At 35.6% G+C, this 14,813-nt stretch overlaps 1 pseudogene across 1 annotated transcript; it reads left to right on the top strand.

Annotated features, from left to right (window-relative positions):
- Positions 1-10,225: 10,225 nt before the first annotated feature.
- Positions 10,226-11,147, top strand: LOC306639729 (olfactory receptor 4P4-like; annotated as a pseudogene). Its single transcript has one exon. The product of its transcript is annotated as an olfactory receptor 4P4-like (transcript).
- The last annotated feature ends 3,666 nt before the right edge of the window (positions 11,148-14,813 follow it).

Here is a 14,813-nt window from a genome sequence, read left to right as displayed (position 1 = left end):
GCACTAATTTGCAGCCCCACCAGCAATGTATGAGTGTACCTTTTTCTCCACATCCTCTCCAACACCTATTGTTGCTTGTATTCTTGATAATCACCATTCTAATTGGGGTGAGATGGAATCTTACGGTGGTTTTGATTTGCATTTCTCTTATTACTAGAGATGTTGAATATTTCTCCATATGTTTGTTGAGTGCTTGTAGATCTTCTTCTGTGAAGTGTCTGTTCATTTCCTTAGCCCATTTGTTGATTGGGTTATTTGTATTCTTGATGTAGAGTTTTTTGAGTTCTTTATATATTCTGGAAATTAGTGCTCTATCTGAAGTAGTATTGTCTCACCTATGAGCTTTTGGAAGATACCACATATTGGAACCATAATATAAATAGAAGCCCAAGGGGAAGAAGGAAAGCATGTAATCTCATGAGTGTATAAGGAAGACCAATAAATTAAAGGAAGGAGATCAGAAGAAGGGGGAAGGAGGGGAGGACAATGGGTAGTGCTGGATGATCAAATTAAACAAATTATGTATATGCATATGTAAGTATGCCACAATAAAACCCACTATTCAGTATATTTAGTATGTAGCAATACAAATAAAGTGGAAAAATCATCTTCAAAGTTTATTATGTTCTCAGTTAAATACAGTTATATGAATAGCTCAAGAAAAAAAATTTAAATTAATCCTTCAAGTAGGGTTTATTTTGCCGTCATCACAAAAATAATGAAGATTTTCTTAGAAATGTTTTTCATTGTTGCTGAATTTCCACTAAGAATGGGCTGTATGATTTGGAGGAAAATATGTAACTTACATCTTCAATATCAGCAAATGGTGTTTGAAAGTCTTAATTTTACTTGAATCCTACCTCTATAATTCAAAATTTAAAATTGATTTTGAAATAGCTCATTATTTCATTATCATATTTTGTACTGTAAATTCATAAGTTCTTCCTATGGATCAACTCTTTATAAAGTGTGACCATTCATTTATTGTGGAAATATAGCTTTTTAGCTACATCTACTTACCTAATTACCTCCTTGTGCTTCTGTGGAAATATTAACAGTGCTATATCATACATGAAATTAAAATATATGTGTTAAAACTAATTTTATAGTGCTTTTAACAATTTCTAGCACATTTTAAAGAATGTTTGAAACTAATAGATAAAAGGCAAGAAAGAATAGATCCTAATGTCACTTGATTAATAGTAGTATGAGAGAGGAAGAGAAGAGGAATTTAATTAAAACAAAATACAGAATTTAACTGTGAAAGAACAATCAAGTGATCTAGAGATGTTTGTCATTGGGAATTCAATTCAATGACCTGGGGTATGGAATAAGGTTTTAGGGAAGGCAATATAAGAAGGAAAAATCTATGGAAATGGGAGTATTTAAGTTTTATCAGTCATGGTAACAGAAGAGGAAGATGATCAATATTTACAATGAATAGAGAAAGGTTCATTTCTCACATAAACGGTCTGAGGACTACTTTTTAAAATTATTGGTCACCATAAACCTATCTTAAATATTTAAAATATTAAGTATTTAATACAATTTAATAATTGCATTAGAAAACCCAAGCAGCAAAGTCATATGAGCTTCTGGTTACTAATTTGTCTAAGAATTACCACAGGGTTTACCAATGGACTTGTACCCCAGACCCTCTGTGCCTTTAACTACCTTTCCCAACTCCATGTGCAGTTTCTTCAGGAGCCTCTATTCCCCTGCATTTAAGGAATGGGTCTTGGTGCCCATTATTTCAAGAGAGAAAGAAAAAGCAAAAGGGCAACACGCATCCGATGTGTCTCTTGCAGTATTGTGAAAAAATTCTCATTCTGAGTACACACTGATTTTTTAAGATATATTTTTTATTTTGAATATAATTTGAGAGCCAGATACAAAGCATGAGGATTTTTTTCACTGCTTTTCTTCTTAAGATGTCTACTTCTTATTAAGGGTTAGAATTTAGAATTTTTTCATTTGTTCTTTTGAATTCAAGAATAAAGATATTGCTTCAAACTGATTGGAATTGAATAAAGACAAATGTCAGTTCTTATATTTTCATCTCATTTTTACAGCTTCCTCAGCTTTGTTTTTTCTTGCATGCCTGAGTCTATGTAAAAGTCATCATTTCAAATAATCACAGCATATGTACCATGATTTTCCTGTTTTTTGAGAACATTTTCCATTTTTCCCCATGGATAAATATTCTGAAAATATAGCTGGGTGGCAACTATTTTTTATAAGTTTTAGATTATTCTAGCTGAAGTCATCATTTTTCATTTTCATGGTTTATCACACAGTTTTAAGGAATCTGTTCTAACAGAAAATTGACAATGAGAATACTATACCAAAGTCTGAATTTCAAATGTGGGACTCCAACCTACATGCTACAAAGGAGGGTAACATAAATTTTTGAATGTTTTTGTTCTATATCTGATAGTAAGAGAAGGCTAAAAATCATAACATTTGGCAGTGTTAGCAAATAAATAAATGATCAGTAAGCAGAATAAAAACAAGAAAATTATGGAAATTCAATTTTGATTAATTGATAAATTTAACTTTCTTTACTTATTTATTCTGTGGGACTGCAGATGGAACCCAGGGTTACAAATCCTGGGTCAGTGCTCTGTCACTGAGCCACGGTCTTTCTTAATTTCTCAAGAGGAAATAGATGCCAATAGAGTTGGGGGGGTGGGCTTTTTCTACGACAAATAATGGTCATGGCAGATGAACTGAGGGTGACTGCTCCTGGTCTTAGTCAATCATTATTCTACAAAATTTTGGCATTAATGTTGATTGTGGTGTTATAGAAGAAAATTTCAGTAGCCACAACTGAAGTTCAAATCATAAAATAAATTACTATTTCTTTTTTTCTAATTTTTAGTTTTTAGTTTTTATGTATTTTTTTACTTATCTTTTAATTTTTTACAGATTGCATTTTGATTCATTGTACACAAATGTGGTACATCATTTCATTTCTATGGTTGTACACAATGTAGATTCCTACCATTCGTGTAATCATACATGTACATAGGGTAATGATGTCTGTCTCTTTTTGCCATTTTTTATACCCCCTCCCTCTCATTTCCTTCTACTTAATCTAAAATTCCCCCATTCTTCTCTCCCTCCCCACACCCCCACCCCCATTATATATCATTCTCCACTTATCAACTTTTGGTTTTTTGGTCTTGGCTTATTTCAGTTAGCATGATATTCTCCAGTTCCATCCATTTACTTGCAAATGCCATAATATTATTTTTCTTTATGGCTGAATAATATTCCATTGTGTATACATACCACAGTTTCTTTATCCATTCATCTGTTAAAGGGAATCTAGGTTGGTTCCACAATCTAGCTATTGTGAACTGAGTTGCTATAAACATTGATGTGGCTGTGTTACTGTAGTATGCTGATTTTAAGACCTTTGGGTATAAAACGAGGAGTGGTATAACTGGGTCAAAAGGTGGAACAAAATAGAATTTGTATATATAAATTCATATGGTATATATGTGTATATATGATATATATATATATATATGTATATATATCACTTCTTTAATATAGAATATAATCTATGAAATAATCTAAGTATAATATAGAGATATGATTTTGTGGAAGTGTTTGATTCTGTTATTCTTATTTATTTAAGAGAGATTCCCTGTAGATATTACATTAGAAGACTTCTCAAATAAATGTGTTAGCTTGATTTCAGTTCTTACATCTGTGAAGTCAGAAATCCTATTATATACCCCGTATTCTGATAACTTTCACTCCAGTAGTTATGAAATTAGTTTGAAATTCTGTAGAAATCTGTACTTGGTGGCGTGGCAAATGCAATGAAGAGAATTTATATTCCAGGCTTCCTTGATCTTAAAAATTTTGAGAACATTAACATTTTTTAATTTAAAAATAAAGGACAATACTTAGTTATTAAAATGCATTAAATTCACATATTTTTACCTATTTTATATGAACATTTTTATTTGTTTTTCACAAGAATCCTATGTGTTAAATCACATTTTCACTTTTTTTATTGATGAAAAAACCCAGGCTCAAAGAGTGATGTACTCTAAGATAAGGTTGTAGCTCAGTGGTAGAGCTACTTGCCTACCTTATGTGAGGCACTGGATTTGATCCTTAGTACCACATAAAAATACATAAATATAATAAAGGTATTGTATTCATATATAACTAATTTTTTTTTTCAAAAAGAGTGATTTTACCTGATTAATTATTCAATGATTAAAAGGTGAACCATACACTGGAATCCACTCAGTCTAAATCAGGCAGCACACTCACCCTCGATGATAGCCTCCCTCCCTCCCTCCTAGATAAAATTATGAATCTTGTTTTAGGAGTTAGAGGTAAATCTTGTTTCCTAAGAGGAAAATTTCTGTAGGCAACAGAAATCAAGATGACTGTTAACCTCACAGGTATTTTCTCCTTTTTCATTCCTTCCTAGAGGAATGAAACTTATTGCAGCAGAGATGGTTTAAATATGATGGTATGTCTCCTCAGTGCACAGGTGTCAGACACTGTCAGTCTTTGTAATATGCCCTGGGAATTCAGCATCCTCTCTGACCTGTTCCAAATTTATTCTCTATTCCTTTAAAACTATGATAAGAGAGAGTGTTAGTCTGACAAAAAAAAAAAAAATAGTCAAACGAGAAATTTATACACTGAGTCCTCAATGTCAGCTATTAAATTACAGAGATCAATCATGGAATTTATTCAAATCCTATTGGTAATTTAAATGTATACTGTGGTGGGCGAGACCTGGGGCCCAGGGTTATGCCACATGCATCCAAGATAGCAACTGGCAGAGAGCCAAAGGGCATGCTGAATGCGCCTTAAGAAAAACAGGAAGTGTTTACCATTGGCTGTATGATAATTAGTTCAGCCGCTTAGTGGGTGGACAGATATATCTTACATGTATGCTTGAGCTCGTGATCACTTGACCTTTAATAGGATTGGATGGAAATATCTGATTACAAGTGCTTATGCATGAGATTGCTTATATATTGAGGGTGTTATCCGAACAAAGTAGAAGCTGCTTCATGAACTTCTGAAGAGTACATGTAGTTTGTCCCGCTGGTCAGCAGCAAGCAGTAGTAGACCAAGAGTTTACTCTTGCTTACACAAAAATCAAATTCAGAAATAAGTGTGTAGTCAGATGCAGATATAAGGATATTGCCTGATTCCTTAAATCAAATATTCCCTATATATGTGTGGGGCACAGAAATGTAACTAACTAGGTATATTACATTTTATATGGTGGTTCATGAAATATAATATTTAGGTATTAGCATGTATATCTACAGTCATTTAAGTAATTAAGGAAACAATGCAGTAACTACTTAGCAACCAGTTATGTAAAGGTTCACTGAATTCCAATAAAATTTTAATGAAACAATATTAATTTAATGTTTAATTATTAATAAAGAAATTTGAACACTATATTTTGATTATAATCCCTTTTGCACATCACCCCTTTAGTTCCTCAGATGTATATGTTTCCTTCCTTACATTTTCCTAATTATTTATAAACAGGTACTCATTGAAACTCCTTGGTATTCTTTACGATTTTGGAACAAAATTGTTATCATGGTTTTTCCACCTATATGTATCTTATTTGCTTTCTTTTCAACAGTATATCTTGATGTTTCATCCAAATTATATTTTCTGTGTAGACTCACTTAACTTTCTACCTATTATTTCATAATAAAATATGTCACAGCTTATATCATCATTCTGTTATTAGGAGATATTTGGATCAATTCCCTTTTTCAAGTGTGAAGAAGGCTTCAGTAAATATTCTTGTGATGTCTTTGTGGAGTGGTTTCACTTGGTCAAAGCGTATTCTCTAAACAATTATCACATTTTTATAGATAGGCTTTTGCATTTTATTTTTACAAGGCTAATGAATGACACAATTATCTCAATGTCATTTAATTTTCTTTGCCATGATGTAATGAGTGGGAGAATTTTTATATATACTATTATGCCATTGAAATTTCCTTTCTGTTTATTACCCAAATTTTGCTGTTTTTTGAAAATTCGGTGACTAAGGTTCATTTTATAGAGATGAAGGAATTATTAAGATTAATTACCATTTTGTCATTATTCTTTTTTTTTGAGAAAAATGAAAAAGATATTTTATTGCTTTGTTAGCAAAGGAAAAATACAGGAGTCTCCTTGTCCGAAAGGCTGTGATTCTGCCCATCAGCAGGAACAGGGGGCTTTTAAAGAGGTGAGTCAAAGGCTACATTCCATGTATTCTCTGTTGGAATTGTAATTCACTTGTTAATTTTGCAGGTAGTCATTTCTGAGGTCTCCTGGTACCATTCTCAAAGTCTGGATTACTTTATTCCTAGGTGGGTGTATATTCAAGGAGACATGAATATGTCTAGGATGGGAAGAAAGGTAGTCCTGTTTCCCTTTAGATTAGGTAAGGGAAGAGATTAGGCAGGAGCAGAAAGAGAGGGAGAGAAAGAAATATGCCCATTTAAAACATAAGTTTCAATGGTGAAGCAACAAGGGCTATATTCAAAGCATAATGTGGACCACTGTTACGTTTCCCACTGTCAATTTCCACATTCCATTTCTATGGAAAAATGGGCAATGACATCTCCAAACTGGCTTCCTGCTGAAATGGAGCAAAGTTGGTGGAAGTAAACCTAAGTTCTTGTTCTCTCTTAGGCAGGACATGGACAGTTAAGGGCATTCAGCACCAGAGCAGCTCAGAGGTCCACAGTGGAAGATGGCAGGTGACTAGACAAAGAATACATTGGACAGGGATCATGCTAAGTCAACAATAAACAAGACAGCAAACATTACTTTTGCAACAATTAGCACAAAAGTAAGTAGAATTTCATCCAGTATCTGAAAACCATGAGGACAATAACTCAGTCTTATCAGTGAAAACAGATAAAGTCTATCAATGTAGGAGGTTAGGAAGATTTGTAGGTCTATGAGATCAAAACACTGATCTGCTCTTATCTATCAAAGATAATTTCTTGTATTTGTTAGGTTTTATTACTTGGGGAAACTAAGTCTTAAAGTTTAGGGTTTGTATCTGTTTTACAGTCTTAAATTATTATTTTGTAACTGGTTAAACTGTTATTTAGGTTACAACAATACAGTTGACACCCTAAATATATGACTAGGTATATGTATGCATCAGAGAACTCTGTCTAAGCCTTGTCTAAGTGTTATGTAAACATTTATAAAATGAAAGTTTATATGTTTATTTACAAGAACCAATTTATGCTGTCTTTTATACATTGCATCTGACATAAAAGGGTCACACTGTCATTTGAAGATCTGTCTTATATCTGTTTGCTTTGACTAAATAAAGTTCTCATCAACACTGTTTCCTAAATGTATAAGAGATTTCAGGCAATCCTTTGATTTTTGTTAACTCATGCAGACCTATGATTATTGTTACCATACACTCTGGATTCTAAATTATACTTTAAAAATTAAACTTAGTTAAATGAAAAGCTTAGGAGAGCACTTTGCCCAGTTGGTGTTTCTCAAACTAAAATTAGGTGCAACAAAAGTCTCAGATTTGTATAAAAATGGTAAATTCAGTTGGTATCTATTATGTCTTTTCATTTTTTATGGCTGGATAAAGAAACCTGCTGTCACAAAGTTATATATACAATTTTGTGTTACACTTCACACTGGAATTAGAATTTAAATGCATTTTAAATAAGATAATAAGGAGCGCCTAATCTGTTTAAAGGTGACATTGTAAAACATGGAATCATTCTGCCACTTTTCCACAAAAAAGAAAGTTATAAGTTTTCTTAGCCTTTGATTCATGTTTCAGATGTAATGTTATATTGTGTTATTTGTGAAGAGTCCTTCCTTACCTGAGATAAGGCCCTGCCTCCCACTTTACTCCATGTTAGAATGACTACAAAACAAACTAGACTTCAGCTCATTTAAAGTTGTGTTCAAAAGAGATGGTGGAATGAGACAGGCATCATTACCCTATTTACTTGCATGATTACACAAATGGTATAAATCCACATTGAGCACAACCATAGAAATAAAAAGTTGTACACCATTTGTGTACAATGATTCAAAATGCAGTCTGTAAAAATTTAAAAAATGAAAAATTTAAAAAGATGATTTTTTGTTGTAAATATTACTGTGATCTCAAACAGTGGATATAATGTATCACCTAAAGATTTAAGAACATTTTGTCACTTTCTTCATATGGAACTCTGTCATATATGATATGTAAGCATAATACATATTTGAATTTTTTGCTTAAAATTTGTCCTATTCTAAGATATAAATTAATTTACCTAATTACTCCTTAAATATTTGTTCTTATTCTATTTGATACATTTACATAGTTCAAGCATCTGAAAAATAATCTTTTGTGACTAATACATTTTAAAATGGAGAGTCAAGTTCTAATATTAGTTACAGAGAAATCCAGTATTTTGAGATGTTATTTTAAACATAGATTAAATCCAGTGTATTTATGTTTGTTTATTGCCTGTGTTTGAGTGATGTCATCTGTATTTCATAACACTTCTTTAATTGTCATACATTTTAATATATTTCAATATCTGAAAAGACATTTTTATTTATCCATGCTGGATATTGACTAGTGCTGAATTTGGGGAATGTACTTTTCAAATTTTACTAAAAATTTTGTCACAATTTTGGTGTTTAAATATTGACTGTATTTATTAATTGGGAACAAACTACCCTTTTTACTACATTTATCTTTCCTAATCATAAACCATAAATATGTTTACCGGTTTTAATCTGTTTATATTTCCACCAAAATTCCATGTTCAAGGATAAGTTTACCTTTTTAGGGATGGTAAAGATCAAAATAATTTTCAAGCTTTTATTGAAAAAATTCATATCACCTTTGCAATTGGATTTTCACAACACTACTACAGAATACTGCCCACCCAGCCTCCCCCAAAAGAAATTAAACTGGAAACTGTTAACTTTATGGTCATAAGTCACTTGTCCATAAAATGTCTAAAGTTCTATTGAAAATCTCTTTGTATATCAAATGCAATTTTTCCAAAACATTTTTCATAGGAACTCATTACATTACAAATGGGATAGATTCCTTGCTGTTCTAATTCTTTACAAGCTTGCTGACAAATTTTCATCAGTCAGTAGGATTCACTTTTTATAAAACTTGGCTTCAGTTTGGCAGTTGTGTGACACATTTTACATCAGGTTACTCCAGGTTGCAGAATGGAAGTAAGAGATGTAGCATGATCATTTGCATCAAATATATTTCCTCTTTTACTGACATATTCCAGGATTTGACAATGAACATGTAGCAAACCTGGAAGAAACATGATTCATTTCAGAGCTCCAAGGCAGTAAAACAGATGAAGTGAAGAAAAATCTCTGAATGCAAGTGTCTCTGCAAGTTTGCTGTTGGCAAAAGAAATGCTAGAAAATCTGACAACAGGACTCACATTATGAGAACTTGAGAACTCCTGGATGAGACAGGAAAATGAACTGGGACAAAAGGAAAAGTCCAGGAAGCACTAACCATTCTGGAGGCCCATACAATGGATCAACCCTCTTCTCCACAGATTGGCTGGTTGCTCTCCCTCTCCCTTCATTTAATAAAACACACTGTTTTAAGTCCTAAAGGGAATTTATGAGATTGCTATCCAGAGGCTTAATATTTGGCATAATGAGTTTGCTGAAATACAATGTCACTAGTCATGACCAAATTTTAAATTTAGCAGTTTAGAAGAATTGAGAATGACAGTATCCATCCTGAAGAAGAGACAACCTATTGGCTTTTTAAACAGACTGGGGATTTCAAAACTCCTATTAAGTAAATTTATGTAGTATTAAGTAATACTGAAATTTCATCTTAAAATTGAACTGAAACCTGGGTTTTGTACTTAAAATATTCACCCTGCTGTTCACGATAAGTGTGAGGGTTTGGAATTCATCACCATCACGATTGATTTTCAATGCTATCCTTATTACTATTGAGTCTGCTGCAATGACCTGCCCTCTATTTGTGAGTAAATATTTATATATTTTATCCACTTCTGTATTCTTAATGCCAATTATACTTGTGGATTCATAATAAACACTCAATATATGTATTTCCTGAACAAACACAAGATTTTGAAAATAAATCAATGATTTCCAAAGGTCTACTGTTTCAGGCATATTATCCTTTCCCTTTAAATAATCAAGCCCATGGAAAAAAATGGAATATGAAAATGTTACTGAATTTATTCTTCTGGGACTATTTACCAATGAGGATGTGAAGGCTACCTGCATTGTGATATTTTCACTTTGCTGTCTTGCAATTCTTTCAGGAAACCTGGCCATTCTTCTCATCATCAGGGGAAGCCACCTTGATGAGCAACCCATATATTTTTTCCTCAGCTACGTGTCCTTCATGGATGTATGCTTCACTTCCACAGTGGCTCCCAAACTGATCACAGACTTACTGGTTCAGTGGAACACCATCTCCTTCAGTGGCTGTGTGTCCCAGATGTTTCATTCCCACTTCTTCGGAGCCACTGAGATCTTTACCTTGGTGGCCATGGCCTATCACTATGTAGCCATCTGTAGACCCCTTTACTCTGTGGTAATCATGAGCAGATGGTGTGCTACATTCTTGTGATGGCTTCTGTCATTGGAACTTCTATCCATTCACTGATGCAGGTGTTGATCATTATTCAATTTCCCGTCTGTGGCTCCAATCAGATAGACCACTATTTCTGTGATGTCTTCCCCCTGTTGAAGTTGGCCTGCACTGACACGAGGCTCTTGAAGATCATAATCATTATCACCACAGGGGTGCTGTCCATTCTGACCTTTGTTGCCTTGGTAATTTCTTATGTCATCATCCTGTCCACCTTGAGGACCTGCTCATCTGAGGGCCGCCGCAAAGCCCTCTCCACCTGTGGCTTGTACATCATGGTTGTGCTCATGTTCTTCTTGCCCCTCATCTTCACCTATGTCCCTATGGCCGATTCTGTCACCGATGACAAAGTGTCTGCTCTTTTTTATACCATGACACCCCATTGTTCAACCCTCTCATCTACACACTGAGAAATGCAGGCATGAAGAAGGACATGAGGAAAGAGTGGGGCCCACAGAGATTGTCGGAAGGGAATTGAAGCCTTGGGGTTGGCGCCCTTGGTCTGATCTTGTTCTCTACACTGAATCAACGTCAGTAAAGAGGGCATGTGCAGAGAGGTGGTATGCATCACCCACAGCAGCACATGGAAGAGAGAAGACTTGTGGCCACTCTCCTTCTGTTGCTTTACATTTCTAAGACTGTACACAAGAGAAAGGAACCAGATGATCTCCAGGTCCTTCCTGGCTCTGACATTCTAACAGTTATTCTGCCCTTCATAAACCAAGACAAAAGGAAAATTATGTTACTGCTATTGATTCAAATTAGGAATGCTGTGTGGTTTGTAAGTTGTGCCTTGTCTTAGAAAACAGGTATTTCAACTGAGACCTCTGTTATAGATACTGAGAATTAAGAACTTCTTTTCTGAGGCTTCCACTGCAATTAAAAACTGACAAAATGTGAAAAAGATGCATCTGTTGCATATTTTAAGCTTTGAAAATAGAGGGACACAATGTAGTTTTCCTATTCACATTGTGATTGATAGAATTTATTGTAAGGGATTATTAATAACTGTAGGTGATATTTTTTTACTAATGAGAAGTTTCAAATTGAGGTAATGCCATTATAAAATTGATGAAATAGGAACTTCTATCACTCTTCCCTCCACAGAAACATTAATCTGAGTGACTGTCAATGTACAAATATCCTTTCACAGGAGTTAAGAACCAAGTGAGATTTTATGGCATCTGAGTGTAATACAGACATTAGAAAAGATGAATTGGAAAAGGCAGACACTTTCCTTCTCTGTATCACCCTTTTTCCCAACCCCAGGCATGAAGAGCAATACTCTCCCAGTCAGAAAAGAAGAGGGAAGTGAACAGTGAACGTGACCATAGACCCCTAGGCGGGGGCTGCTCAGTAAAATCTAGTGCTGTGCAGACTCTTGCAGCATCGGATTCTAGTTTCACTACCTATGGACTAGGCTCCAGCTCATCACAGCACCAGAGGCCCAGAATCTAGGCCTAACTGGGAGATCCTGGGGCTGCCTCACCTCTTGTCCAACTCTTGTAACCTGAGGCTCTTGACCAGTCACATCAAAATACTGACTTTAGCCCCAGGGACTTGAATGGTCCCAGGACCTTAGTTGCCAGGCTGGCTCCCACAATCTCAGTCCTCAAGCAGACCCTTCTGATACAAAGTCCCAGCTGGCACCCCTGGACTGAATTTCCCAGTCTGCCCTATTGCCAGGCTAGATTCTGCAGCCACAGATCCAAGCCTGTCCCACAGAACCAGGATTCAGGCCCACTCCAGCACCAGGCTGGCCCCGTGACCCTGTCCGTCAGGTCATCATCACTGAGTCAGAGTCCAGGACAAACATTACTGACACAGAGTCCAGAATGGCACCCATTTTCTGAACTTCCAAGCCCTCCCTCCTGCCAAATAGGATTCCATTGCCCCAGGTTCCAGCCCTATTTCTGTTCCAGGATCGTCCCCCTGGCCCCAAGCACCACACTGGTGCTAAGCATATAGCTCCATGTTTAATCAGTGTCAGGTCAGTCACCATGGCCTCACACTCAAGGCCTGTCCTGTCACAAACAACAGATTAAGGGGCCATTCTTGTCCTAGTAATTCCCGTCACTGGACCAGCTCTCACAATCTCAGGCCCCAGGATCATTCCTTTTGACCAGGTTTCAGTTAATCCCTGAGGGAACTAGCTTCCAGATCAGCTAACATCAGGCTCTCCTCAGTGGGCTCAGGCTTCAAGCCAATCTTCAAAGGTTCAAGTAACAGGGTAGCACCAGGCTGACCCCAGGCCATATGTCCCCAGTCTCCATACCTACTTCAGCATTTAGAGTTCATGACCTCTCCAAGGCACATAGAGTCCAAGTTAATCCCAGCAGATCTCAAACCCAGGATATTTTCCATAGACTAAAATTCCAGGATCACCCCTGTAAATCAGGCTCCAAACCAGTCACCACAGATTCACAATCTCATCTGGTGATTCAATCTGCAGGACAGGCCCTAAGCACTCAGTCTATAGGTTCATCTCAATGTTAGAAGAGCAAGGCCTAATTTAATACTTAGAAGCCCCAGTACATTAGACTGGCCCCTGTGGACACAGGCTGAAGTCCATCTACCCTGTACATAATATCTCTGTGGGGCCAGGATTCAAAACACATTTCATGGACCTAGATACTAGGTCTGCCAATTCCTGCTTACATTTCCCATCTGATCTTGCAGTCTGTGTGCTTTATCCATGAGAACCTTGCTATGGACTGAATTCATGAATTCAAAACTCACATGTTGAAATCCTAACCCACATCAGGAAGACATTAGGAGATGGAGGCTTTAGGAGGAATTCAGTTGGGAAAGCAGGGTCCTCATGTGTGGGATTGGTGCCCCATCAACAAGAGGGAATTGAGCCTGAATTCCCTCCCTCTGTGCCCTCTGCCATAAGAGGACATGGCAGAGCATGGACATCTGAAAACCAGCAAGAAGTTCTTTCCAGGAACCAAAACAAGTGGCACCTTAATAATGAATTTCCTATTCTCCATAACTGTGGAAAATAAATATTTTAGCCAAGCAATCTTATGTTTTCATTCTAAGAGATTTAAATGACTATAAGTCCTTCATATAGCAATCATATTTGTTTTAATTTCTGGTCTGAAAAAAAACTTACATCACTGCCAATCTGGTTGTTGTTCTACTGTCTACATTGTCTTTTAAACTGTGTTCTTTGTTTTTGTTTTGCTTTGCTTTTACTTTTTATTATGCTGTGTAAATTTTTCTCTATAGGCATATAAATAGCTCTTTAGCACTGTGGTTTAAGTTGCCAGGGAGCAGACGCATACTATAGTCTCAAGACAGGTCTAAGTGTAGCAGTGAGCCTGTTTCATGGACTGTGGTTCACAAGTTCTTCATAGCCCCCCTTCTGATTTGGACTAGATGGCTGAGGGGGCTGGAGTTGGATTTTTACATCTCTAGGTCAGTTTGCTCTGATAACACCCCAGCAGGTTAGCTTGTTAGCTAATTTTTCCTGAAGGCACACCTTGTTAAGGCAGACAGAATTCACTCCAGTATTCAAACTGGTTCCTTTATCATCTTTCTGACAGGAGGACAAGAGAATTTCCTCAAGTTCTTATTATGAGAAATGAATACATTTCCAGCATGTAAAACTCACAGGGGATGCCCCTGAAGTTCATCTCTTATGTACTCAGAGCCTTGAAATATTTCCAGTTAACAGCTGATGCTTTCCTGCATCAGGATTGTTAATGCTGAGATTTCCACCCTGGGTTTTCTCTCTGGTAGCTTGCAATTCCATTTCTTTAATTCTCTCCAATTATGAAATAGTAGTGTGACTTGTAACCTCATTTCTCCTAAAGATCCAAGAAGAGTTAACTTTTAAGATTATTCATATATTTATATTTGTTAGGATAGATTGGAATACCCAGCAGACTGCAAACTGGCTTCAAAATGGCACCTGTCCTTACTGTTCTTTTAGTGTTTTAGTATTTGAAATTATAATGAAATATGATTGTGACGGGTTAATAATAACATGATAAATGAAAAATAAGTCCATTTTGTATAAAATATATTGTAGGCAGAATTATTAAAATATATTGAATTAAAGTAAAACTACTCAATATGTAATAAAAGAAACTTAAGAGGTATAATTCCATTTATACTTATAAGTTGTGCTTTTATT

The sequence above is a fragment of the Sciurus vulgaris genome, assembly GCF_902686455.1.
Source record: "Sciurus vulgaris genome assembly, chromosome: 11".
NCBI lineage: Eukaryota > Metazoa > Chordata > Mammalia > Rodentia > Sciuridae > Sciurus > Sciurus vulgaris.
The sequence above is the reverse complement of the archived record's forward strand: the minus strand, read 5'-3'. Positions and strand labels throughout refer to the sequence as shown.